This window comes from Taudactylus pleione, unplaced genomic scaffold (genome assembly GCF_031769625.1).
Source record: "Taudactylus pleione unplaced genomic scaffold, aTauple2 ptg000026l, whole genome shotgun sequence".
Classification (NCBI taxonomy): Eukaryota; Metazoa; Chordata; class Amphibia; order Anura; family Myobatrachidae; genus Taudactylus; species Taudactylus pleione.
In genome coordinates, this window is record NW_028284428.1 from 12,294,054 (window position 1) to 12,321,812 (window position 27,759).

Sequence of the window (27,759 nt, forward strand, 5' to 3'; positions counted from 1 at the left end):
TCAGGGAACTGTAGACAAGCTCATTGGCCAGAACACATGGTGGTGACTCCCGGAACAGTACTTGTCTGAATGTCAATGTTATGGTTTGGATTCCTGTTTCCACTTATATCCATCACTTCCTGTAGACCTGTTTCATGTGACTTTGAACCTCTCATTGGCGATGATGCCAGTTTCTGCAGTATTGATCTTTATGTAATATACCCTAAGATGGGTGATGTCTCCTGTATTTATATACCAAACTGCTTGGACTACTCTAGGAGCTTGACCCAAGTCTGGGGACCTCCATGGATCAAATATGACAATGCCAAGCCAGAAATTATGTATACCTTGATTATGGTGGATCCAGATGTTCCAAGCAGATTCACACCAATATACAGATTCTGGAGACACTGGTTGGTCACTGATATACCAGGTTATGTTCTCCTTAGAGGGAAAGATGTAACCGGAAATGTTGTATCATCTTACCATCGACCAAATGTACCAGCACAAACGGGATATCACAGATACCAGTTCCTACTCTACATGCAATATGCAGAATATTCTCCTTCCCTCCTCCCTGGCGAGGAGTCTCGTGAGAGTTGGGATGTTATTGAATTTGTCCAACGGTCCAGCTTGGCTGATCCTGTGGCCACCTCTCAGTTCATGGTCATACACCTCTTCTCGTAGGATTCCCTAACCATGCAGTTTTAAATTGAAACTTGAATTCCAGTAACAGGTTTAAATGTTTGGAAGATTATTAACGGTAAACACCTAATTAATTGATTAAAAGTGGTTTCAACCAGAGCAGTTCCACTTGACTTTTTTCACTATTTAATATGCTGGAGCAATAGAAGTCGTTTTAAGAAAAACTTTTGCACTGAACCACAGCAATCAATCAGCTTCTAATGCATCTTGCTAGTGCAAGTTAAACAATAACAACAAGTGTCTTATTGAAATCTATGGTCTAATGAAAATGTTAACTATAAATGCAATGTTATGAAATGAGACCTAATAACTATGTCATACTTATCCATATTTTGGACCTTCCCTTCCAGAACATCTCAGAGAGAGGGAGTCAGTGTGGGACATAATTACATGATTTGATAGCTGGGGCTCTGCCAAAAGAACACATTTTGCCCTTCGTCACACAGCCAAAGCCTACTGCTTTCAGTTGAACTACCCAAAATTAGTGAGTTTCCAGGAAAGTAATACCAGGCTATATTTACCCTAGTACCATACAGCTGAGTCTCATAAAACTAAACACACCAAACACAATCTGTAAATCTTATAAAAACACCATGCGTACTGAAATTCCAGATCCATTTAGACTAAAAATATGAATTGAAACTAATAAGAAGTAAATTATACTCTTAATTAAATAGATTGTATTAAACTCTGTAGTAAGGACAGCTGAAAACACTTGTTTGTATAATCCATAAAGATACAATTGTTCTAATTTGCCTCCATTTATGTGCAGGGAACACATGATACAAATTGCCCATTAATTTAACTGTAATAGCAGTACTTAACTTTTGCAAAACAAGTTTGAATATACCTCAGTATGTTTGACCGCCGGACGTGAGCCGGCGGTTCAAATCCCGATGTCGGCAGCCTGATGGAGGAGAACCCGACAGCGGAGGTAAGTTTAATATTCCTAAACCTCTCCCCCCCTAACCCTAACCCACCTTTAGGGTGCCTAACCCTAACCTCCCCCCTTAGTGCCTAACCCAAACCTCCCCCAGTTAGTGCCTAAACCTAGCCCCCCTTCCCCGCACCTTAAACCTAACCCTCCCGGGGGGTGCCTAAGCCTAACCTCACCCTTTAGTGCCTAAACCTAACCCCCTCTTCCCCTAGCCTAAACCTAACCCTCCCCAGGGGGGTGCCTAACCCTAAGTCCCCCCAGGAGGGTCCCTAAACCTAACCCCCCCATCCCCGACTACGTGGATACTTACCCCCGGCGTTGGACGATCGGTCCGGCATCGGGATTAACATAGGTGTCGGTATTTTGATGCCTATGCTAGATCCCTTGCCGGGATTACACTGTCGGTATTGAGACCGGCGGCCATGTGTCCACCGGTCTCATAACTACATACCCTCCAGTTCATATTAATCCCTGTGCAAGGAATTCCATTTTCAGTATAGAAAAGATGATACACTAGCACCAGGGTTCTGTGGAAATGTTAATTAACAGCTTAATATCAGTGGGTGAGTACTGAACTGTGGTTTGAAATATTGACCATCAAAGTATTATAATGAAAGCCTTTGCAAGCCTTGTTTTCTGTGACAGTTTTTTTTTATGAAATGTTCTCTAAAAAGAATCTCTTTAGCAAGAAACATACCCAATCATGTTCATGCTCATTGATAGTTTCTCGCTTGCCGCTTGATGGTCCAGTGGGGTAGTGCAGGGTAGGGATGGCAATCGGAAACTCATCAATGTTTTTTATCCGATGGCAATGTTTTTCCCTCATATGATTCTATGTAAGCGATAGTTGCCACCATCACTTTGCTTCATTGCTTAAGTTTTTCCTCATATTTTCCAGATGTTTGAGAAACAAGACTCGGTACAGTGATCCTTTGCACATGCGCTAACTAGCTGGCTAATGTGGCTCAGCTATCTAATGATTTATAAACTATGGTTACCTGTCACTGCAAGGCATATAATGATGGTGGCAAAATGTATCCATACAATGCTGCCCTACATTTGGCCATTCCTAGTGCCGAGGGTGTCATTTGCATAATCATTACCCCACCCTCCAGACTCTCAAATGGATTCCACTGTACTTGTCACTTGAACCTCGACTCTAGGAGGTCCCAAAAGTGGACAAGTACCCATTTCTGTTGTATCTAAATTAATGTGATCATATGGCAGTTCTTGACCGCTGCACTTTCCTAGCTAGAAAATCAGAAGCATAGAAAAGCCCTTATTACAAAACCCAGATATTCAAAATGTTATGGCAGATTATCCTTTTACCCAGTGGCATCTGGAAGGAATCAAAGTGTGGAGCAGCTGTTGGACAGGCTCACTGGCAAACCATTTACTTTTGCACAGGCTAGATCATCTCAAAGAATTATTACCTCACACAACTTGGCATTTTTGCAAGCTCAACACTATGTTAGTTCTATTGCACATCGGTTAATGTTAAAGGACCTGTCCAACCCGCTCAACCAGCTTCTGCAGAGGTCACTCCCTCCCCAAAAGGTTATATCTATCCATTATAGTGTGTTACACTCATCATTAGATTATTCAAAAGTATCAACGGGTATTATGAAGTGTTTGGATCATTTTCCTAATTTTACAATTGAAATACTATGAAGCTCTTTGGCAAATTCTTCACGTGTAATTCCAGCAATCACATATACAGAAATGTTTTATCATTTATTTCATAGAACATATACATCCCCCAAAAGGCGCTTTTTAATTTGTCTATCATAAGATCATAGGTGTCTGAAATATAAGGCCCCCATGGCCGGTTTATATCACTGTCTTTGGCAGTGCTCTTATATTATAAAAGGTGTGGTAATTCACGGTTCGACATCTAGTTAGCCCTTTTCCATTATCTTCAAAATGGGAAACCCTTGGGATTTTGCTGGAAGGGTCTCGCATTCAAAAAGGTCCAAAAAAGCTATTATTAGCTGTGTCCTTGGCAGCTCGTAAGAGTGTATTACATATGTGGATAAACGACTCTCCTCCAACGATGTCTTTATTTAGGGTAAAATTGTTTTAGATCTTTCGAATGGAATGGGTGGAGGCATCATTGCAAAAAGAAAAACGAGTGAAACAATTGTTCAATACATGGGAAAGTTTCATCGGAAATTCTGTCCCCAAACATAAGAATACAAATTCTTAAGTGTTTTCTTTCAACACAATGGTTTGAAACTTGGATGGATAAGAGAGGACCCGATACAATTATCTTAATAAACCAAAACTGTGGTGTATATTGAAAATTCCGCACACGCATACAGAGCCGGCCCTTACCAGTTTGATGCCCTAGGCAAAATTTTGGGTGGTGCCCCATAGCACCGCCTCTGACACAGCACCCCTCTCCTAGCACAGCACCCACCAACCAGCAGTACAGATCACAACAGCAGCCAGCAACATCCATCACCCTTCATCCATTGCAATCCTCATCCACAGAGCTGCAACTAGACATTTTGGTGCCCTGTGCCAGCAAGAGCATTGTGTCTACCTGCAGACAGGCCCAGCTTGCTGGACTCTGTAAAGGTCCATGGGAGGAGGAGCTGCTGTGACTGGGCATGCCTCCTCCAACAGCGATTTTTTGTTACTGCCCACTGCCCCCACTGTCTCTGCTTCCCGCTCCTGCAGCTGAATGAGCTGCCGCCCGATCGGAGCTTAGCTGAGAGCTTCGATTGTGGTAGGACAGCAAGAGCAGAGGTGCCGTCAGGCCATCCCTGTCCCGCAGTTCCCTGCTGTCAACCATAGCTGGCCCTAGGCTTGGAATGCATGCCCCTAGGCATTCCAAATGCCCTAGGCATTTGCCTAGTTTGCCTATGCCTGGGGCCGACTCTGCACGCATACCTGATGTACTAGAACTAGTAGAGTTGTTTATTCATTGATCTGTGAATATTTTATAAATATAACTGTTGTAACCAGATTCAAAGGTACAAAATCTCAGTTGCATTATAGAAATTTCTAAGATCTTAACAAATGAATAAACATGTAATGATATGAGTCAATGCTTCAAATAAAGTAAATAATATAACAAGCATAGAAGGCCATGGTAAAAACGCACAAAGTAAATAGAGCTCACTCATTCACTTTAACACAAGAACTGGGAAAAACAAACTTAAAACACATCTGAATTACATAAAAGCTTTGTGCTCATGCACATAGCAGAGGAACTCCTACAAATTCCCCTAGTCATCATACTTTTTAAATAAATATTTTTAAAAACAATTTCCAAAAGCAGGTTCAGTTTTATAATATTAAGCACAAACAGTAAGACTACATAATACACGTTATTAAATATAAGGCAATAGCAACATTGTTGACAGTTGCTCACCCTGTTTAAACAGGCAATCAGCAGCACAGATACACGTACCTCTATTAATACAATAGAAAATATAATGTATTCTTGAGTGACCAATCTAAAAGATAAATAAATATTAAGGCACTGGCTTTATAAAATAAAATAAACAAAACAACAAATATGAATTCAAAATAGTATAGTTAATTACTGTATGTTAGCTAAATTTGACACAATATCCATTCATATCTCAATACGTGTATTTATGGCTAAATGATTTGCAACAACAAATATCCAAATATTTATCTTACTCCCCAACAATTTTAGTTCTTAAATTATGGAGCAATGACCATCTCAAGAACATGATGTAAGATTAAACCCATAAAGTTGTGCTCATAACATCCAGAGGCACCAAAGAATTCTCAATTATGAAATCATATGGCCCTCTTTGGATATAATGAGGGTCCCAGTGTTGCCTAGCTAACGAAGATCAATTGGTTGTATCGGATGTCAGAAGCACTTCAATACTAATTATTCAATATAATCTAGTACTGGAAGTACTAAGTATCTGCAAAAACCCCAATGACATTAAACATCCAATTAACCAGCAGCAAACACATAACACAGTGATGAGTGATAAAATGAGATAATATATTGGGGTAACCTTTCCTACAAAGACCTCAAGTATGCTCCTAGATTGCTTAATAAATGCTTCATTGGTGGAACAATTGATGACTCTCTTTAACTGTAATCTACAATCTTTAATTAGTACTATTTAAAAAAAAAAATAGTTTCTTTAGGTTCATTATCAATAATTTCATTATGAAATATAGATAAGTTGTATGTGATTGGAGATAGGTATGGCGAATTGTTAAATTACAAATTAACAAATTTGTCTATAGCCAGTGAATCTTTTTCCCCAAATAAAATGTAAATCATCATTGTTTCAACTATAAAACAGCAGGTTAACCACATAAAGCTCATCTCAGATACACTAAGGTGCAAAGTTGGACATATAACGGTTTGCATAGCCATGGGCAAATCTGGGGCCCATGGCAGGAATAAGGAAATGCAAATAGTAAATGGAATTGAAACTAAATGAGAGAGACAGCATAAGTTTATTTGGCAGTGATATATTGACATGCATATCTAGAAATAGCTGCTTTGTTTTCTTGATAATATTACAGTGAGACTCCACATCACAAGTAGCAGCTAATTATGTATTTTTCCATTTTTATTCCTTTAATCATACTGAGAAAATTAGAAGCATCTTTGATAGGGATCTCACAATTTTTAACTCTCGAAAATCACTGTTTAGTAAACAGATCCTCAATCAGCAGCAATCAGATGGAAACAGTTTTTACTGTTGAAAACTCGACAGCTTACAATCATTTCTGGGAATAAGGATCAAGGAAAATTGATGGAAGAAACAGTTTATTGCAGAGGTTCCCAAATGCAGTCCTCAAGGCTTCCTAACAGTTCAGGTTTTAGAGATATCCATGGTTGAGCAGAGGTGGTTAAATCAAATTGACTGAGGTACTAATTAAGTAACCTGTGCTCAACCATTGATATCTCTAAAACCTGAACTGTTGGGGAGCCTTGAGGACCGCGTTTGGGAACCTCTGGGCTATTGTGTCTAATAATACATTATGGGCCTATTTATGAAACTGACAAAGATTGTAGCAATTGGGTAATTCCCCGGTGGGCCCCACTGATTTCAGGCCATGCCCCTTTTTGGGAGGGGGAGGGGCATTGCGTGTCGCGATCGGGAGGGGTTGCTGTCCAGCCTGTGAAAGTGCCCCTTACCCTCCTACGATAAGTACTAGGCATTGCCTCCCAACACCTGCACTTTTTCCACAGATCCCTACCACATGCTGCTCTGGAGCAGCTCAGCAACAAGAATGGAGCCTAATGCAGGGGGCGGAGTCTAACACCGGGAGCAGGTCTGTGAGGATCGGGGATCCCGGCTGTGGTCATTATAATTATGATGTTAAATTGTCCCTTACCCCTTTCTCATGGACTCCCCAAGCCAGGTTTGCCTGCCAGTGCCTGCCCCTTGTCCCCAGACTTTCTACCACATGCTGCACTGCTCTCTACAGTGAGAGAGCTCTATAGTTGTTGGATGTGTCAGCAGCAGTGGGGAAATCTGCCTGAAAGTCTGAAGAAGAGCTGTGTCTATGGAGAGCACAGCTGACCCGGCACAATAATGGTGAGTAAAGATCTATGGGGGTGATTCAGCTTCGGATGGAATGCAAAGCTGCACGCAAGCAGCTTTGCAATTCCGTCCTTGTAAACATACAAATGCAGCAGGATGTGTATGACCCTCCCTGCTGCATTTGCAAACCCAGCACTTCGACCAAGGTCAAAGGCTGGGATCACCATCGCGACCATCGGTCGCAATGGTGGACGGCACCGGGCCGCCAGCCAGCTGAGTAAGCTGAGGCTTACTCCAGCTTGCGAGGCCAGGAAACTCCCGCCATGCTCCCGTTTCCAGGAACGTTGGCCGTCCCTGCACTGCCCCTTAAATGCCTCTGCCTGTCAATCAGGCAGAGGCATAGAAGGGTCTGCATGCAGTTACGCAGGACCTGTTCTGCACACTCGCATAATCAGGAATTTGCGTTCAGCATTGCTCTTGCGTGCAATGCTGAATTAGGTCCTATATTCATTATCAAAAAGGACTTGAGACTTCTGCTACCAGGTGTGAGTAGGGCGTTGTGAGGAAACAACTTCTGGTGCAGCCTCTGTGCATGTCAGAAGTAAGGAATATTGATACTGATGTCTTAGTGACCATTTAAAAGAAACAATATAAAATAGCGTCACATGGCAGGGATGTTACTTAAAAAATTAAGATGAGACTAAAGGTGCATACACACTACACGATATGCTCCCTGAGCGATATCGTGTAGTGTGTCCCCGACAGGCTGTGCTCAATGTCGTTCATGACATTGAGCACAGCCGCTGAACGATATCATTAACGATATCGTTCAGCGCCGGGCTCTCTCCCCCATTCCCTGACATGCAGCAACCTGACGAGATCGTCAGGTTGGCCTGCATGTCAGCCCGATGAACGATGATGACGAACGACCCGCGGGAACGCGCGTCGTCGTCATCGTTCATCTTTTTGGGCTTAAAAATGGACGATAAAGTGGACGACTGAACGATAACGATATCGTTATCGTTCAGTCGTCCACTTTATCGCCCAGTGTGTACGCACCTGTAGGTGTTGATTCTGAGCTGGATGCAGCATCTTGTGCCAGTTGCATGTCTTTTACTTTATGCTAATGCCGCTACAAACCCTTAACCTGGTGTACACCTGTGTGTATGAATGTGCAAGGACAGGGACCCCCATTTAGAGCGTCAGACACTGCAATGTTTATTGGTGCATCTTGGTGCATAGGAACTTGCACCGGCCCCATGCTAGGCGCAGTGTGGGCTCCAAAGTAAGCGACTAAGTGTCTGTGGGCCTGATTCAGCAAGGATTGCAAGTATGAATTTGCTCGCAGTTGGCCGATGTTGCGTCTCTGCGCATGCGTGTGCGCCTCAATGCGCGTGCGTGAACCAGTCATGGTGATCAAGTAAAGGATTGCACGGCACACGCAGTTAGCACGAAGAGACCTCTGATGTTGACTGACAGGAAGTGCCGTTTGTGGATGGTGACGGGGGTGGTCGGGCGAACGCAGGCGTGCCAGTGTGTGTGAGCGCCGTTACAGGTGCGTGCATAATTAAGCTCATCTCGATGCACACAGGAAGCTACCCAATCCTGTGGCAAGTCAGGGCTACCACAGTTGTGCGTATGGGTTCGATGGTTCTCAATGTTACCAATGTTTTTGCAAGCCTGCGTACTGATCAAGCATAGAGTAAAGAGAGGTGAGCTGGCTTTATGTAGTGTTGGGCATCTGCATCTTATGTTGCGATTGCCATGCGTATGCATTCATTAGCATATTCTCGCAGCAGCCAGGTACGTGCAATCTCTTCTTTGCGATCCTTGCTAAATCAGGCCCTGTGTACACATTTAATGCCCATAAGATGGACCATCTCCATCTGTCTGACCAGCCACCTCCCAGTCACCGCCAAGCACTGCACAATCCATTTTCAGTACACTGTGACAAACCAAGGGGCACAATGGTGATAAAATGAATAAAATAAATACTACTTTTTTTGTCAATATTTAATAATATTTTACTGTGGTAGCTGCTGAGTGGTAATCAACTGCCAAGGTGAAATCTAATCAGAGCAATAACCGAGAATTATCATTCTAAAGGTACTACAGAGCATTTGTGGGTGTCCAGTACATGATTATAATTGTAAACCTAGATTTAAACTTACAATTGAATTCTTATTGAAATAATAGAAGCTATATAAGAACTTTATTAATAAAAATAATATTTATTTTCTGGGGATCAGAACAAAAGCCCATTTAAAATGATTCATTTTAGAGATGACTTGCTCTTTGAAAAAAATTATTTGAGTAATAAATGATTTTTTAGTGCCTTCCTTTGGTAATGAGAGAAGAGGCATCATACTTAGTAAATACTCTCCCAGAAGCAGAAGCATCCTACTTTCAATGGGGTAATCGCAAGTGGAAACCGTATTAGAAGAATGGGCAAAGTGAAAACAAGTCACTGGTAAAACAACAGTTTTGATTTGATAAAAAACCCTGACAAATTAAAACATGTTTACAGTGTGATAAGTATGGGACTTCCTGCTTAGGAAGGTTAAAAAATAAATATAAAAAATGCAATGTGTGTCACATATTTATATGGCAGCGGTGTGTGTTAACCATGAACATTGTTGAGTGTTACCCATAGTTATTTACTCTCCCAGATATGCAGAGGACTCCCAAATTAGAATGAGACCACCCAGGCTCTGAATATAGCAAGCAATATTTCTGCAAGGGTGCTTACCTGCCTGCAGGGTGGGTGGTGTGCGATATTAATATGCAAATCATGTTATCAACCCACTCAAAACTTAGTGAACGCTGAGTAGCCAGGGGCATAATGACACAATTACCGTGATAATGTGCCTTGCCCTGTACACACCGTGGCCCAATTGGTATCATCCCAATTTTTCTTTCATATGTCCCCTCCGGATCTCCTGTTGGGGAGGTATGGAAAAGAAGACAAGTATAGTGTTACCCTTACCTTCTACAGCAGCTGTACTGTCGATGTGGTGGGAGCTGTTGGGAGGGGGCACCCCCGCTATCATTGTGCATGACTGATCACCACCAATTATAATACAGATACATTATAGACTTGACACATGTGGTATGGTTGAAAGTATAAAAAGGATATAGCTAGTTAAGATATAGCTAGTTAATAGCATTTAGTGCTGAGCCCTTTCCTATTGTAGCTTTATGGTTAAAGTTGCTGTTTCTCCCAATGTGTTTGTCATTTATGCTACAAGGCACTGCATCTATGTTATAGTGCCATATAAATTAAGCACAGATGAATATATATAAGCAATACACTAATAAGACTAAAATAAATTTGCCATGCTTTGCACAGCTCAAGGTATGATTAATTAGCTTTATGACAAAAACTTAAATACTGTGTACATCAGAGCCAGTGTAATAGCCCTACAGTACCATATAAAACGTATTCATGCCTTATTGTGACATTAAATACAGCTTCATAATGCCACCACATTTTTACAATGCCATCATAAAGCTGGATGCTCCAGAGTAATCCCTCATGCCACTCACACTCTCAGGCTCTGGCTATTACATTAGTAGCACTGTCATTGGTTACAGTCTAAAGTTGCACTTGATACTCCAATTGGCTAATGTTCAGAAAGACGTGAAGCCTACCTTGTTAACAATAACAGTGCCAAGATTGGTTTTTGCAGCAGCTGGCCTCTGTTACTATATTTTTTTCCCAGTGAATGCATTTCGCAGTGTGATTATTTCCACCCACGGGGTGAGTGTGACACAAAGTAGGACAATGTGAACTGGCAGGTCTGCAAATCTTAAAACAAAACAAAACAAAGCAAAAAAAATGTACACCTTTGTTGGGAAAATATAAATATAAAATTCTTCTACATGCTGTTCAGTCTACCTTAAATAAATATTACAGGGATATGAAGCAGACAAGGTCTAATGCATTCCCACTCATGTTCTATACAAGAGACTATAATTCTATTGTGATTGACAAGAGTGGCCTTCAAATACTGACAAGAAATTCTCTGCCACAACACCTATCCAAGTGTTCCTATGAGTCACACATGACAAATCAGTTATAATAAAACTGATAGGAACAGATAAATGTTCCAGATTAGATCTGAAATCCTATTTTGATTAAATTGGGTCACACTGCTGTTAGAACATTCAATAACACAACAGTATTTGTTACATTTGCATTTGTTAAATATATAATAATATTAATCTTGCTGGAATTTTTCTTCCTACCATAAAGACGTTACTAATCTGCTGGCAAAATTAAGTTTATCTAAAGAACCAATTTTTTTAAACTTATAAACAAAAAATGTACTTCATCAACATGAAAATGTTAGAGATGAATAAAACTGGTGTTTCCTGTTATTTTTTTTTATTTTTTTTAAGAATTTGTTATATGTTCTTAAACAATATAAAAATACAGAATAATAATTGTCATCATAGGCCACACATGTGTCAGGACAGCACACATACAAAGTGAGCTCTGTGGAAATGAACAGCACTCTTTTTAAGAAGAACACATTCCAAAATATATAAATATTTAAGCTAGACAAAGCACCAATGTGGATTACGAATAATCAATTGAAGGTACAGTGAAAGATATGGAATATATTGATATGAAAATAGGACAAGTGCTGAGGAGGGGGAGAAGATAAGAAAGGATGCTGCAGGGGGGCTGACAGCTAAGTTCATGAACTCGCTGTCTAGAACAATCAAGGGGTAGAGAATACATGTAGAAGGTAATTAATGAAATTATGCAATAACAATGTGGAAAATGTTCGAAAAAAAGATCAGAATAGCCCAAGGAAGGATCCCTAGTGGTTGCCGAGTTATTGTAGATAAGCCAACTGCAACAAACTCAGATAAATTAATGGGATTTGTTATGGAGACAGGCGGATATTTTCTTCATGGTCACCAAATGCCTGATCTTATTTAAAAGCTGCCAAAGAGAGGACAGCAGCAGGTGTTTCCAGTGTATGGACATGAAGAACTGTGGTGGCAGTAATACCCCTTTCAGACATACCGAGAATCCCGGGAATTTGGCCTGCCTCAACCAAATTTGCGGGTTGCCGCGTATGTCTGAAAGGTACCTACCCGGGAACATGTTCCTGGGTAGCCAACCCTTCAATCAACCAGGGAATTTCCCGGACTTAAGTCCCAGGAAATTACCCTGCTTATGTCTGAATGGTGCTACCCGGGAATTTACTCCCAGGCTGCACCAAGCAGCTTTTACATTGAGTTGGCAGCGCGGCTTTGAGTTGGCAGCGCAGCGCTGCTGCTTTGATTAGGATTCTCTGTCACTCTTTGAAAAAGCCCCCATACTGCGGTGCGAAATGCGTCAGGAAATTGTACTGGACCCGCTGTGGATACTCGTTGTCATCTACCATTTATCTGTGGTGTCCCAGAGAATCAGACGCTGCAGTGTACAGCTGGATGCGCTGCTGTTAAGAAGGTTGAGGCTGGGCTTAATATGCAATCTGCGGGACTATGCACATATAACAGGTAGTCACTGCCCACTATCTTCGGCTGGAATATTGCCTCCCTCTGTGTCTCCTTGTCTCTATCGTGTGCATACTGCATGTTAATACGCTGGAACTATCATTTCTAATGCAGAATTCTGCAGGACTATACAGAATCTATGATTGAGCTCTATCTGAGTAAGCTCCAGGACTCCAATTAAATTGCATCACAATACAGGTGCAAACTATAAACTTCGAGTATCACACACATTTACTTTTTACTGGTATAGCCAGGTTTTTAGGATCCACCTCCTTTAGGTTTAATAGAAAGATTTTATTGTGATATATTTGATATAGTTATTAATAGGATATTTTTCCATGAAAAAAACCCACTAGGCTACAGAGTACACATGTATCAAAAAAATACTATGCTACAAAGTGCACTTGCCGACTCTCCTAATGTCCAAGAGACTCCAAATATTGACGGTGATCTCACTACTTGCTGACTGTGACAATCTTCTAAGTGCCAGCTTGACCCCAGTGTGACCAGAGCAAGATGAAGGGGGGCAAAGGGATTATATGCCCTGAGCCCCCTCCCCCACTCAGGGGGCCCCCCGGGTTTTGATTGCCGCTGCAGTGTAGAGGACTACACTGTGCAGTTTCAAGCTGTAGAAGATGAATCTGAGACTGTCACTGAACAGGAGAGGTGGAGTATAAGCAGGGGGTGAGGCTACAAGACACTATGTAGTCAGTGCCAAAGTAGCAGGAGAAAGGAGGGGAAGAGGAGCTACAAGCAGTGTGTCATCGGTGGGTAACCATCGATGATACCATTGGTGGTTATAATTGACAATATAAAACCATTCAAAGGGAAACCATTGATGGTTTCAACCACCAATGGTCATCCCTGCTCTATGACATACTAGGCCAGCCAGAAAGGAGGGGCAGGGCTTCACAGGTGTGTTGGGGGCAGAGCTAGGCTCCATGTCCTGGCATTAAGTTAAAAAAAAACATTGGTTGCTTTCTGCCATCGATGGCATCTGACATCGGCTGTTAGCCATCAATGTTTTGTAAAATTGATGGTCAATGGTCATCCCTAGTGTGCCCAGAGGAATAAGGATTATCCTGCCTATAAGGTGAGGGGGAGACACTACAGTATATTGTTTGTCTGTATGTGTGGGACTGTATGTATCTGTATAAGTGTGTGACTGTATGTGTGTATAATTGTGTGACTATGGATGTATGTGTTTGTGCATTAGTGTGACTATAGTGTATGTATGTATTTATGTCATACATGCCGACATCCAGGGCCAGCATTCCGCGAGGGGTAAGCCTGGCTTCTTCGGCGGGGGGCTTGGCGCGGCATAAGGGGGGCATAGTGAGGGAGATGATGTGGCAGTGGAGGCGGAGCAAGGGTATGATCACACAGTTGCGTAATTGTAGCCCTGCCCCCTCTTTACAATACCAAGATTAACGGTATTGAGAAGCAGGGGACGGGGCCATGATAACGCAATTCAGCGAAAATGCTTAATTGGCCCCTCCCGCTGCAGTGGCATGTATGGAGATGCGGGGGGGGGGGGTCCTCAGCGATGCTGAGGGACTCAAGCGGGTGGCAGCCAGCCAGGAGATTTACCTACTTTTCCGGGTGGTTGGGAGTGCCACCCGATTTTGGGGAGGCTCCCAGTCAAATCAGGAGAGTAGGTAAGTATGATGTTTGTGTGTGTATTAGTGTGTGGCGGTAGTGTGACTATGTGTGTATTAGTGTGTGACAGTATGTGTGTATAAGCATGTGACTATATATATATATATATATATATATATATATGTGTGTGTATTAGTATCTGTAGTGTGACTATGTATGTGTGTGTATTAGTGTGTGACTGTATATGTGTATAAGTGTGTGACTATGTATATGTGTGTGTGTTTATTAATGTGACTGTATTGTGACTATATATGCATGCATACGAGAACCCTATCACTGTGTCCCAAAATGTGCCATTTAATGCCCAATCATAAGCACCCTGGACCCCCCAAAGCCTTAATCAAGCTCTCAGTGTGACTACTACATTTTTAATTTGTATTTGCCAATAATTAATAAGACGATTTGAAAAATATTGTCATAAACTATTCCGCTGATGACTGAAATATGGAAGTGAAAAATGATGACTACATGTACATGTGCTGACCTTTATCTAGTATATTTGCAGGGAAACTGGCTGTTTTGTTCACATTCAGCTCTGGCTCATTTTTTACAACAGGTTTTGGCATATGGACACCCAGCTGTTATCACGCAGAGCATCCAACTATTTTTCAACTAGTTTATACATACACTTGCCAATCGATCGGTTCTATCACAGATTCCACCATTCACAGCTCTAAAAGGAACAGCAGTCTTCCGGACACTCCAAAAACAGCATGCATTTATAAACTCCTGTAGAAAAGCATGGACTGCATGCTTGACACAGTAGCTGGCAACAAAACTGCAAAGTAATGCTGGGTACAAACCTGACCGACTATCAATTGACCTCAGAAATTACAACTGGGTGGGTATTTAAATTTGCCCAACCCGTTGTGACGTCATTGTCGCTGGTTCCTGAGGCCAGCATAAAGGGTTGGTCAGTTGGTCGGTCGGTCGTCCGTACATACAGGCAGGTGTGCATGATATATCTTTCAAATATTTTGCTTTTACTGTGCTGCACAGCTGACGCGTTATGAACGACGTCATTCACAGGTATATTGTGTTCGCAGGCTGTGCGAACGATATATCGTGCAGTGTGTACCCAGCATAACACTGCATATCTAGAGAGATCTCACCTTTGACAGCAGAGAGAAGAAACTAGTTTTCTGATGTGTTTAGAGTGGTGGCATATTATCTAACAGATTTCTGCAGCTCAAAATACCAGTGATTGAAATGTGAGATCATACTCAGAAGGCTGGTGCTGGAGCGAGAACCCCAAGTTCCTAATCCTACGCTTCTGTTGTCATAAAGGCAACATTTAAAAAAAAACTGTTTGTCATTGCAGTAGGAACACACAATGCTGGAGGCTTACATCACATTTGTAAGTAAAATGATTGACTGTTCCTAATGTAAAGAAAAGCCTTATCCTTATTTTTGCAGCTTTTTATGCAGTCAATAGCTTTTTTATGCATCTTAACAGTGGAACGGAGCATAATAGCTGTTACCAAGAGGGATATGTAAATTAAAAAGAAAAGTATGTAGAAGACCGAAAATCACTTTAAGGACCAAGTGACAAGCAGTAATACATTAGCATGTATAAGGCATTCAGCATGTAAAAGGCACTGTGGATGAATTTTATAAGCTACATAATTTATATTAGTAGAAAGCAACACAATTTTAAAGTGGCATCACACGTGAAAAACGGTTTCAGCATACTGTGTGTCTCTTTTTGGACAATTCTATTAATTTATAAGGGAAATACATGAATTAATAATTTGTAAATATAATTATTGGTTGTGGAAACTCTCCTTAATTTTATTAAGCGTGTATAACCTCCAAAAGGGGCATACCGTTATTAATGGAAACAAGGTGTGAAAAATTAACAATAATAATGAGTGTGTCAGCCAGGGCAGGACTACTTATGTGGGAAAAGGTTGAATAACAGAAATTATGGGAGTTTGGGCATAGTGATCCATAGGGTTAAACCTCAAAAGTATTATTTCATATATAGAGATACTAAAAACACAACTCCAGGAAACCTGACTTGTCCAGCTTTGATTCACAACAAAATCTGATCTATTGAGTGTGAGACAGTCCATACTGTACATATGCAATTTTACTTGTTACATATTCAGTGGTAAGAGTTCAGTACATTAGATCAGCAAATATAACAATTACAAATTTGTGATGGCTGTGGCTGTGTTGTGATGGCTGTGTTATAACAATTATAACAAATATAAAACAATTACAAATTTGTGATGGCTGTGAGAAATTACAAGGTACTGCAGAAGAGTATCATCACACCAGGGTTGATTGTTAAATCTACTGGGTGTCACCTAATTCAGCAGCTGGACCAAGAGGGTCATTGCTGCTGCCTTGGGGGTCTCTGTGGTCTCCTAAGTGTCATTAAGTTCCATCATAATGTCTGCAAACACGGGAAACAAGAGTCAAGCAGTGAGCACGATGGCAAAGAAACGTACTAGGCACACGGCTAATCTGATGTCACAAAAGTGTCCTTGGAATGACAGAATGAAAGTCCTTAACATAACCAACAGGAGGTTCAGTTATGATACATGGTGATGGACAATTATGGTTGCCAGCAGCTGACTTTAACATGACTACAATGACATTTCTTCATGTCTATACTTTCCACTTTCACCTCATTCCATTCTGTCCCATAACTCCCAACATTTAAGATGCCTTAAGCTGTGTACAAACTTAAGCGACCCAGTGGCCATCAAATTCAAGTCAGCTATGCAAGGACTACCCCTGGGCAAGTATACTGGGTATTCCCATCAAGTAATTTAGTGGAACATTACATTTAACTGAAAGTAGGAATTGTGTATATAACAACCAAACATATATATTATATATATATATATATATATATATATATATTAAACACTATGTTGAGGCATATGAATCCATAACACAGGGAAATTAAGGGGTGAAATAGAACCTAAGACATCTTACCTCAATCATTTGTACGCCTTAAAATACCATTTCAACTGTGCCTGTGGGTTACAAATGGTATCAATAAGTATTTATGTAAAAAACATACAATTCATTCTTACTAAAAAAGAAATGTTGGATAATAAAAAGTGATGGGTACGACTCCAAAGACAGCTCAGCACAACAGTGACAAATGTCACCAGACTTGGATATATAAATAAATAAATAAAAACTATTCAGACAGTAACAATAAACTATAAATAAATAAATAAAAGGAAAAGTTGTGAATTCTACAGTTTCAGGTGACAGTAGCAATCTCTGGAATAAGACACGGAGCGATATATATATATATATATATATATATATATATGCATGCATTTTGTGAAGCCATATAAGTAAGACATAATAATCATATACGTATACGCAAATACATACACATATTGTAAGGGAAACATATTTATCTATCTACAGTTAATGTTAACATTGTGACAAGCTGGTAGGCTATTGCTACCATATGCAGTGGCTTGACAATAGGAATTACGTTGCTACATATATACCACTGAAAGAGAAACGCCATCAGAATCCAATTAAAAGCAGAACTGTGTATTCACACAAGCATATGTACACTACACTGAAGAATAATATTAATTTTATCTAATTCAATGATTAACTCTTTGAACATAATTTTTAATTAGTACTTTCAATTCACTTAATAATAAAAGGTTATGCTTTAATCAGCCTATTTAGAATCATCATTGAAATGGTCACCCCACACACACAAATGGCTTGTAGCCTGAGGCTTAAACTGGGAACGATATATCGTACGATAGATCTATCCAACGTGGATCATATACACATTGTGTAGTGTGTATGGGGATGTAGTTAGCAGACCGGCGGACGGCATGCCGCTGGTATGAATCACGACACTGGAAGTCCTACACGGGACTTAACATAGGCGTCGAAATACCGACGCCTATTTTAATACCGACGCCAGAACACAGACAGACGCCAGCCCGAACCAAGTAAGTCCGGTGCGTCTCAGCAGCGGGGAGGGGGGGGTGGTAAGGTTAGCGTTAGGTTTTGGAGGTGAGGTTAGGGTTAGGTACCCCTGGGTGGGGGGGTTAGGCACCACTGGGGGGGTGGCTTAGAGTTAGGCACTAAGGCGGGAGGGTTAGGTTTAGGCACTAATGGGGAGTGATATGGTGGGGTGGGTTAGCGTTAGGCTACAAGAAGGGAGGATTAGGGGGAGAAGGGGAAAGGGTAAGTATACTTATCCGACCCCTGTCGGAATACAAACAATCTGGATGCCGCTGTCGGTATTTTGAAAGGAGGCATCCCGACAGCCGGCATTAAATACCGATTCCGTGTGTATGCCTGATCTGTCATTCACACTGTTCTGCACAGCACATGGGAAGATGCAATGAATGATGCGGTGTTGTTACATGTAGCATGTAATGACACATTGCACCGTTGTACACCTGGATTATAAGTGTGTATGGAGTGTGATGTATCGTTACATCGCATCGCACAGTCGCTGGGTTGTACCAGCGTATGTACCCAGCTTTAGCTATGATAGCATGTTTAACTCCCTTCAGGAATAGTGGGATTCATCTTCAAAATTTACATTAAATTTGCCAAGGATAAGCCCCATTCATACTGAGCACTGCAGAAGTTTAACCACGGGAAAACTTAATGGGTGGGGCTTGATGACTCATCACACTGGAGGGCATGATGACATCACTAAGCCCTGTTCCCTCACAGCAAAAACAATTAAGTCAATTGCAAAGTGTACAGGAATGAGGGAGAGCACTAAACGTGCTCTCTCATTCTCCTCAATCCTACACCCTTAGACTGACTCCCACATGGGGTAATCTCACTGGAATCATGTATGATCACCAGACATCACAACATAAACTAGCACAGAATTAAGAAGCTCAGAGATGGGGGATTCTTATGCACAGATCTCATCCCATCTCCCTTTTCAATAAACACAGGGGTCCCCTCATTTGATGCAACATGTTATTTACTGTTCAAAATGGTATGCATTGGTGTGCTAATATATATTACTCCCACACTTTTAATGAGTCTCATTCAAACTAGTAAAAAAAATATATTATAGAAATTATTTTCAAGAGCAGATTTTATTATAAAGACATAAGTGTAGAATCTGTTTGCTGTTTTGGAAATGTGGATTATTGCCGAAGCAAGAAATTGAATAGTCTATAATATAAACAATAGTCTATTAAGCACAATTACATTTCAATTGTAAATAAAAGAAGAGCTCAAGTCACTACTAAAAAAATAGTTAAACCCACAGGGGTCAGTTCCCTAATATATATTATCTATATATAATCCAAGTTTGGTTTGTTTTCTTTGTAACCTGGAGGAATACATGTGAAACAATACATTCAAATTTCACAACTTATTTGATAACCTGCATATCTGTATCTAACCCGAGTGCCGCCTTTTGGTGTTATATATGGTTATGATATGAGCGTGGTATGATTGGTCGTCAGTTATCATGTCAACATTAATCAGGTCGACATGACAATGTCAACATGGTCGAACTGTTAACAAATGGTCCCTGGTAGTCCAGAGGGTGCTTACCTTCTCCCGGCTGCAGCAGCGGGTCCATTGTCTTCTTCCCAACGACCACATGAAAAGCAGTTCTGGAGATGACATCTCAGTAGCATTCTGGTGAGTATTCTACCCCCTATCCCTAATTCGTAGCTGCCCACCCTAATGCCTAACCCTAACCCTACCGGTGTCACCTACCCTGTCGGCATCCTCATGTCGACATTTCATATTGTGATATTTGAGATGTTGACTTCATGAATGTCGACATTCTGGTGATGTCGATATGGAGCCTGTCGACATGTTGAACCATTCTAATGTTGACACTCACACACACACATCGATCAGCGTAACATTAAAACCTTCTGCCTAATATTGTGTAGGTCCTCCTTTGTGCTGCCAAAACAGCTCTGACCCATTGAGGCTTGGACACCACAAGATCTCTGAAGGTGTTCTGTGGCATCTGGCATCAAGACATTAGCAGTAGATCCATTAAGTCCTGGAAGTTGCAAGGTGGGGCCTCCAAGGCCTGGACTTCTTTCTCCAGCACATCCTGCAGATGCTCAATCGGATTGAGATCTGGAGAATTTGGAGGTGAAGTTAACACCTTGAACTCTTTGTTCTATTCCTCAAACCATTCTTGAACAATATTTGCAGGGCACATTATCCTGCTGAAAGAGGACACTGCCATCAAGGAATACCGTTACCATGAAGGGGTGCTATGGGCAACATCTCCACTTCTAAAAACCTGCACTTTAGTAAATAAACCCCTTACTCTTACTGAACTATATAACCATATAGAATGTTTTCATTAAACAAGAACTAATAAACCAAAATTATAAGCTGAGTAGAAAATATAATATATTATCAACACACTTCTCCAAAGCCACTAGTTTAGATGCTGATGTAGCAGTAAAATGTTACATTTAAAAAGAAAAATGTGTGGGGTCACCCCAAAAAAATCAATAACCCAACCAGGACCTCTGAGGTTGGTCTGGTTGTTTCTCGGGAAGGGGGACCCCATTTTATTTTTGGGTTCCTAACTTTCTGAGGAATTCCCGGCCTGGGCTTACCAGTTGGTTGGTGTTATGGCATGTGGACCCCACGCCGTTTTTTTCTGATACCAGACCAGGCTCAGAGGTCCAGGACTGGTTATGGACGTGGGAGAGGGACCAAACGCATTTGTTTTTTTTAAATTAACCATTTATTCTTTTTTTATTCTTTTTAAATAACTGAACCTGCACAGATCATACTGAGCTGCTTCAGGGAGGATTAGGAACTACTGTAGGAGGTAGACAGGGATTTATATATATGCAATACAAAAAATGTGAGATGCGACATTCCTGGGATTATTAAGTTTAGCTTCGATTTGAAGCCTGGATTTGGCTGGGTCGTGGAAGCATGCCTTCATTCGACTCGATACCACCAAGTATCTCTAAGATATATGCACTCTTAGAGACTTCGCAATTGTCAACATGTCTTGATAAAAGTGTATGTCACTGAAACGTTGACAATAAGAAAAGTTTTGCTGTGATTTCCTCTGATATTGCGAAGTCTCTAAGAGTGCCTCCCGACTCTCCTTGAATAAATATATATATATATATATATATATATATATATATGAGAAAATGGAGGGCACACCCCGTGAGTATAATGTTAAAAACAACTTTACTATACATATGCTCACGTACATCACGTAATGGATAATTAGCCTCACGATCCCTCTCCGGGGCCTCCGGATAGCACCCGGTCTCGGATCACGTTTTTGCCCTGTGTTTTTGCCCTTCGTTAACCTGTGTCTTTGTATATTTCTGTTTTGTTAAGTGTTAATCTATTAAGTGCGTCGCTATTTCTATTACATTTCTCTTGTACTTAAATAATGTAATTGCTTGAAAAAAAAGGTTTTAATAAATATAGCCCTCATCAACTCACATAGTCTGATCCCTAGATTTCACTAATCATAGTAAAATACATTCAAGCTAAAAATAATAATAATTCTAAAATAACACATATTCAAAATGGTATTAATAGTCAGTCTCAGTAATGAAATATTCTTTTCAGTAATTCAATTCATATCATCCTCATAAAGATCGAAGCAGGATTGGCAAGTCTATAAACACATTATTTTTATTAATGTCACTCTATGGTGTCTATTTATTTGTTTTTTTGCTGTCTATCGCTAGTTAACCTCTCCATTTATTTCACAGGTTCTCAAACTCATTCCTCAGGACCCCACACAGTGCATGTTTTTCAGATCTCCTCACAGAGGGCCCGATTCAGAGATGGACGCTAATGTGTTTGCCGCTGCGAATTCGCACGGAACGCAGCTGCGAAAATATGCTAATGTTAGCAAAGATTATCCGAGCATAAAGACGTCAACTGCTGCCTTCTTACCTGCGTGCGACGACGCATACCTGCGCAAATATCTGTAACATCGAAGCACATCGGCAGCCATATTACCCTTGCGGCAGGTCTGACCTGTCGCAGCTTTGGGTGCTCTGCTGACACGCAGAGCTGTGTATGCAATAGCAGTGGCTAATTTATGCACACCCATGTAACGGCGGTCAAATGTCCAGGCACGCCTGCGTTTCGCTGACCACACCCCCAAATGTTCACTTCCTGTCAATCACTCTGCAATGGGTTTCCGTGGCCTGCGTGATCACAATGCAATCGCAGAGCTGCCTTCGCGCACACGCACTGCAATCAATCACTGGATCTGCGTGGAAATTGCATCAGCGTCCATCTCTGATTCAGGCCCAGAATCACGAATGAAATAATCAGCTCTACCTGTGGATCTTTTAAAATGTGTCAGTGAGTAATGACTACACCTTGCACCTGCTGGGTGACCTGAAAAACGTGACCTGTGTGGAGTCCAGAGGACTGAGGGCCTGATTCAGCAAGGAATGCACAGATGCAGACGCACGCAATCGGCCAATGTTCGCAGTCTGCGCATGCGTCTGGGTCGCAGTGTGCATGCGTGAACCGCTCATTGCGTCCGCAAAAGCAAGCGCATTGAATAAGCAGACCCAGGGAAAAGTGATTGACAGGAAGTGCTGTTTGTGGGTGGATACGAGAAGTGGTCGGCCGAACGCAGGCGTGCCAGTATGTCGCACCCCGTTACAGGGGCGTGCATAAATTAGCCAATGACATCCCGGACGCAGCCTTGTGTCCCTCTGCGTGCTGGAAGTCTCTCAACTGCTGCAGTAGGGTCAGGTCTACCTTTAGTCTGCATTCTGCTCCGATGTTACTTGATGTTCCCGATGTTTTCTCAGTCTTGCGCATCAGTATGGACGTTAGCGGACGGTAAAGGAGGCGGCATTATGTAGTGCAGGGCATCTGCATCTTTGTGCTGCGATTGCCATGCGTATGCATTCATTAGCATATACTTGCAGCTGCCTGGTGCGTGCGTCTGCATCCGTGCGTTCCTTGCTGAATCAGGCCCTGAGTTTGAGAACCACTGATTATTGCCACACCTTTTTGTTCACTGAGTACACTGACTTTTGTCAGATGGTCACGCCCCTTCAGCAGGCCCCTACTATTGCATACCCCTGGTAGGCCCTCCATGCCCCAGTCCGACACTGGCCCTGTCTTCATACTGTAGCATCTACGTTGCCACAAGTTTCCTGTGCAACGTTACATGTTACTTACACATGCACTAAGGAGCAAAAATAACTTATTTGCTTTTTACATTTTGTTTCCCTTTAGTTGTTTCCTGGGTAAACAATTCAAGTTGTCCAGTTATCCTCTCAGTGCTGTACAGTAGGGATCTGTTGGGCAGTGTCACAAGTGCATAATAATAAATGTAAAAAAGAACATACCAGAAATTGCATTATTCAGTTGTTCAGTACAAATTAATAGGGACATGACCAGGGTCAAAAACTTCCATGAACTATGAATTTAGGGCATTTCAGGCTAATAAGGGCAACACAAGACAGAAATAAATGCCATATATCCATCCATTTAGATTAATGCATACTCATGGATCCATGACAATTTATATGCATTATACATAATACAGCAGGTTATTTTGTGACACGTGCTTGTGCACTTTTTCCTATGAAAGGATTTCAGTGCTGCATACAGAACAAAATACATGTTTGGGGACTTCCCAATGTTACTGCTTGTTTAACGACCTTTCCAGTCACAGCAAAAATGTCCTCCAATGTCAGACAAGATTATTTCTACCTCGTATGACTCAAAGAAAAACTACATTCGTATTATACAATTCATTCCCTTTCTCCTTCACCTAGTACATCTAAGAAAGCAATTCAAAAGTCTTAGTCAAATTAGTGCGAGGAAAAAGTATGAAATTACATTAGATATGCATAATAAACATAAATATATTTAAATGAAATACACCCAGATCATAGCAGGAGACATAAATATATTACAGATGTGTGCTGTTACACATTACATGACAACCATCATAATGGTGATTAAATAAAGCATAACACCTGCATTTGACTTGAACACAGAGAGTTATTAAAGAGTTATTAAAATCTACAGACATCTGATCCTGGTTATTTCAAAGTTTGTACAACAGTCCAACTTATTTTATTACTTATTAACAATAATTTATATAGCATCAGCTTACTGCGCTTTACAATTTGGAATAAAACAATAATAAAACAAGATAGACAGAGAGGTAATAAGGCCCTGCTCACAAGCTTACAATCTATAGGGAAATAGGAATTTGATACATCAGGATAAGTGCTACATATTGCAAAATATTCAAGCCAGATTGTAGAGGCTCTTGGTGGGCTGAATGATTCAGTCACACAGCAATGTTGGCTTGAAGTCAGTGGGATGTGTGAGTGTAGAAAGAGACTCTATGTAAAGTTTGGACTGTGCAGAGGGGAGGTGATTGGCTAGAGTAATTTATGGAGATTATGTGGGTGGTTTTGGCATCTGAATAGATTGCCTGAAGGAGAAAAGTTTCAGGGAACACTTGAAGGTTTCCAGGCTAGATTTTTTATTATACAAAGCCTGTTTAAATAGCTAAGCTTTTCTGATTAAAAAAACTGTCCATGTATTACAGAAACTAGTCGGCTGGGTGTAACAATAGTGGCAGCACACAATAATTGGCTGATTGCTGAAAAATTGACAAAATGGTTATTCCAACATGTTGATTATATCAACTGATCAATTAACCAACCAACTGCATTGATTGGGTTAGTTAAATCAATTGGTTTCACCAACCCAAGCAGACGAATATTGTTTCACTGTAGAGGGAAATTTGGAAACTTTCCCGCCAAGTGAACGAGTTTCAGCTCAGAAATAAGTGAGAAAAAAAAATGAAAGAAATAAAAAATGTTGCTTTAAAAGTAGGCAGAACACCTACACATTTTTCTAAATATACTTTCATTTATTTTTTCAAATAGAAATAGGAAGAGAGTGTCTGCCTACTTCTGTGACATCAGAAAATCATTCAGTTGGAGGCAAAGTTGATCAGTTGGCTGCTCTGATGAAAAAGTTGGGTAGTGTACTGTATGGAGTCGCTTAATGATCGTTTGTTTAGTCGGCGAGATTCTTTCAGTTGGCTGAAAAGTTGTATAGTGTATGGCCAGCCTGTTAATTGTATATTTTTGGAGCTGAATAAAGCATATGTAACAATTACACAGCATGAAGGAACACTATAGTTTTGTTGCCTAATAGAATAGGTTTATTTTTGTTGCTGCCTTTTAAACCTCTCCATAGTATCGAAAGAGTAACAGTATACCTTAAACACTTTGGGGTAAATGTAATAAACTGCAACTTGTAGGCAAAGGTGAGCTCCCGATGAGTCTGCCCAAAATTTTAAAGGGTCAATCACTTAAAAACAGGGATGTGCAGGCTCGGATAGGTTCGAATTTTCCCGCCAAGTTTGGATTTTTCGAGCCTCAGAAAGAGGCAAACGTCATCTTTTATGGACAAACATCATCATTCCTGGACAAAAGTCCATGGAAGATGATGTTTGTCCATGAATGATGACGTTTGCCTCTTTCTGAGACCCGATTTTTGGCGGGAAAAATCTGAACTTGGCGGGAAAATTCAAACCTATCCGAGCCTGAACATCCCTACTTAAAAGGCAAAATCCTGGTTTTGCCATTTAAATGATTGCCCCTTTTAAACATTGTGTAGCCTCTCCGGGAACTCGCCAATATCTGCCAGTCTCATGCTATTGCATTTACCCCTGAGTTTCCGATACTTTGTTGGTTTGTTTACTTTTTACGAAATACACAGAGATTCATCAATAATGTAAGTCAATTTTCATTAATGTAGCAAGAAGCATTTTGTTCTTTCACAATATGTGTGTCATAATTTAAACTGCAATTCAATCAAATGTCTGATTCCTTTACTCCAAACTGAGTCATGGAGAACCCTGTATCGCCTGAAAAGAGGTAATAGAATGTAACAGGCAGACAGGTAGCCACGACAAAACAAAAGCTGGCTGAAGGACTGTTATAGACTGGGGTAAATAAATATGGACACATTCTGTCTGTGCATACTGTAATAAGCATTTCACCTGGCAAAATACTGTCATTGTGCTGATATATCACACATTCAATGTTTCTTGTGTAGTGGAATCATGGAGTGGTGCTAACCTCAATTACAGCACTTGCCTAAGAGCAGATGCTAGATCAGGGAATTTATGTGTCTGTCTCCAGCCAAGATCCGGATGCCTATAAAATAGCATCTGCTTACAAACTGGATGGTGCAGATTTGTAATGCCTTCCTCGTGTGTGTATTTAGGGACATATATTCATTATACTGTATCATTGTTAGCATCTGTTAAATAACAGAATTAAGCATTATTAAGTGAAAAATTAAGAGTGTACTGGTCAATGTAAGCTAGAGCTGTACTATTATCATAAATTGCAAATTAGAATTATTAAAGCTTATAATCAAGGTTTAAAATGGTGGAGTAATTATATATATTAAATCAACAACAAATGACACATTTACACATGTGAAACATTCTTCTACAAATTTGGAAGCAGGTAGTCATTTTATTTTATAGGCAAAAAATAAAAAAAAATACAAAACTAGCTTCCCTCCATTTTATGATACTATAAGAAAAGAACTATAGCTCTGTATTCTCTGGACTTTATATTTAGGTTTTGTATATTTTTTTTATACTAGGAAAGACAAAAACAAGCAACACCCCCCGCCCCTCCCTCTCCCCCCCAAAAAAAGATACAGCATGTAAAATTACTGTATAACTGGTCCCTATAATTTTTTTTTATAGAATTACATAGGTGGAATTGGAAGAGAAAGATGAATGGGACAGAGCGGGATGGGATAAGTGGGATAAGTACACTGTATTTTATTTTATTCCATGGCATTAACAAGGTAAGATGTCTAAGATGTAGTGCAATTGCTGCCTGTTTTGTTATGTGGATAGTGCTGCTTGGTTTTTCGTTGACATCCCTTGTGCTGTTAATGACAATAAAGTATTATTATTATTATGATTATTATTATTATTAAACCTCAGCTTTGTAATAAAATGCTCTGTTGTGTAAAGCTTTAGCTCATTAGGGCCGGGATGTAGTAAGCATTGCAATCTGCATGCGATATATCCCTGCACATTATTAACGCCATATGCATGTTGATTTGAAATTAAAACTGCAAAGGACAGTTTTTCGGATAAGAGCTGTCCTTTGCAGTGAGGACAGTTTATGACCCGGGAGTCCTTGAGGGCATTCGCGGCCGTTGGCCAGCGCGTGTGCGAACCACGGGGGACACTAGGATGGATTCTATAACATGCAATGTTGTGTGTGCTAGTGTTCCCCGAATGGCTCTCTTCCCAGTGTCGGGAGTATGCCAATAAAAAGGGAGAAACTCAGACATATCCATAATAGCAGGTGGCAGGTTCTAAAGGTTGTCAAGTGTACAGTATTGTGTCTGAGCAACAGATTATTTTGGCTGTTGCGTGCTAGTCAGAATGGTTGCTTTAATCTCCCATTTCTGACACGGCTTATCATC

At 40.7% G+C, this 27,759-nt stretch overlaps 1 protein-coding gene and 1 pseudogene across 5 annotated transcripts in view; one reads left to right on the plus strand and one right to left on the minus strand.

Moving 5' to 3' along the window:
• CDKL5 (cyclin dependent kinase like 5) overlaps positions 1-27,759 on the minus strand; it is a 423,438-nt gene that overhangs the window by 341,278 nt on the left and 54,401 nt on the right. For 4 of the 5 annotated variants that reach the window (XM_088451641.1, XM_088451640.1, XM_088451638.1 and 1 more), the window contains exon 2: positions 17,242-17,282. The exons of the other annotated variant lie outside the window; for it this stretch is intronic. The gene's annotated coding sequence lies outside the window, so the exon portion shown is untranslated. The remainder of the gene's footprint in view (positions 1-17,241; positions 17,283-27,759) is intronic. 5 annotated transcript variants of the gene reach the window in all.
• LOC148539221 (phosphatidylethanolamine-binding protein 4 pseudogene) lies at positions 70-666 on the plus strand (annotated as a pseudogene).